Source organism: Lutjanus erythropterus, chromosome 23 (assembly GCF_056507025.1).
Source record: "Lutjanus erythropterus isolate fLutEry1 chromosome 23, fLutEry1.hap2, whole genome shotgun sequence".
Classification (NCBI taxonomy): domain Eukaryota; kingdom Metazoa; phylum Chordata; class Actinopteri; order Lutjaniformes; family Lutjanidae; genus Lutjanus; species Lutjanus erythropterus.
Genome location: NC_139339.1, coordinates 21,075,504 through 21,077,692, shown reverse-complemented (window position 1 = coordinate 21,077,692; position 2,189 = coordinate 21,075,504).

Below are 2,189 nucleotides of genomic sequence, written 5' to 3'. Positions count from 1 at the left end.
GTAAGTCCAACACAGCAGTGGTGGTGCGTCCTTGCACCAGTGGAGCAGTGCTGCATGTGGGAGTGGGTACTGATTTTACAGATGAGTTATGTACAGTGGATTACTGCACTTTTCCACAAATCCTCATGGATATCCTCATCCTCATGATTCTTTTTTGAATAACTGTGGTATTATATATTTATAATAATTAGGGTTAGCAAACTGTGATCCTTAAACAATCATCGATTAATTAATCCTGTCACAATCTTGTCATTTGAAAAATAGGTCCAAACATCATGTCCATATACTCCACATGTTTGGACCTATTTTTCAAGTGTTTCCTGTAATGATTATTAACAATCATTATCATTTAATCTAAACATTTTCTTGATTAACTGATTAGTTGTTTGTTCCAGAAAATGTTGAAAAACGTCAATCAGTGTTTGACAAAGCCCAAGATGACATCCTCAGAAAAACAGAAAATATTCACATTTAAGAAGCTAGAATCAGATCATTTTGACTTTCTTTTTAAATGACTCAGACCGATCAATTATCAAAATAGTTGGCGAATCGATTATTCGATTAATCACTGCAGTTCTAAACATTATCAATCAGTGAATCAATCATTTGTTATTAAAAAGATTTTGTTCATACCAAACACTGCCAAATGCATTATTTGTTTCCACAGCAACACATTACATATTCTCTGATAATATTACCTAACATTACCAAACATATAAAGACATAAAGGCCTGCAAATGAAACACACACTTGAATATCAGACAACATGCAGGGAGTGCTCATAAAAATAATCCTTTAGCCTATATGTTATATTTCAGCTGTTTATTTTATAGTAGATCAATTAAATTTAACTTGATCAATCAAGTTCTTAACAACATATTAATTGATCAGCAATTAATTGGTTTCATCCTTAATAATAACAATAACTTTATTTATCTGGCTAACACAAAAACAAAATAACACTTTTAATGGAGTGGAATGTCAGGCTTGATGAGAATTTCCAGATTGTTAATCTCATTTTTGAGATATTTGGAAGTTGCAGAAAGCATGACCAGACAACCTCACCTGCTGATCAAAGTTAAGTTTATTATTAAAATTAACCCTCAGATTTCTGCACTGGGTTTACCTGAAGAAAGTTTTAAAAGAGACATTTTTAATAACTATAATTCAAGATTGTATTTTAACCAGTTGTGTTGTATTGTTAGAATTAAAATAAAAATAGATGTAGTCATCTGCATAAAAATTGATACTGATGCAGTAGATTTTACCTAACAGTAACATATGAATTGAGAACAATAAGGGACCAAGGATGGATCCTTGAGGCATATGAGAAATTAGAGGTGGAAAATTTAAAATCACCTTTTAGAAAGATACAAATACAGCCAATCTAGAACTGTATCCATTATGGCAAACCAGTGCTCAAGACATTCAATTAAAATCACGTTGTTGACTGTATCAAAAGCTACAGTGAGATCTAAAAGCCATGAAAACAATGTTTGATCATTGTTAGCTGCTAAAAGATTATTATTACGAATATTATTAATAACTCTTGAGAAGTGTTGTCAGAGGACCCATCCTAAAACCTGACTGAAATTTATCAAAGATGTAGTTGTGTAGTTAATGTTTTTAGTCAAGAAGTACAACTTTTCACTTTGAGAATGCACACAGACGGAGGTGCAGAGCAGCATGAGGTCAGATAACCATAACTATTAGCAGCCAATACAGAAGGCTTTAAAGTCTGAGAATTGTTTTTCCAGCTGAGAGAGGGCAGATGGTGATGGTGGCTGGTGCATAATATAAATGATAATACACATGGTATCTGTAATGATACTGTGGAGGTTTACAGATAAAGATAAAAGTTGAATAACTTTTTCCCCTGTGGTCATACTAACATGGTAGTAGGGGGAACTGGGGATGGTCAATAACTCAGCAGTTGTTCATACAAAAGAAACTTTTTTCCGTGTAAAATGATCCTTGCATGATAATATTTTGAATTAATTGTGGTATTAAATTGTTATATAGTTGGTGTATTTAGTTAAGAAGTAGATAAAGAAGAAGTAGAAGATAAAATCCGCAACACAAGTTTGAGAATGCACAGGGAAGTGCAGACCAGTGTGAGGTTTAATACAGGTCATATAACCATAACTATTAGTAGCCATGACAGAATTGTGTAGGCTATAATATCTGGG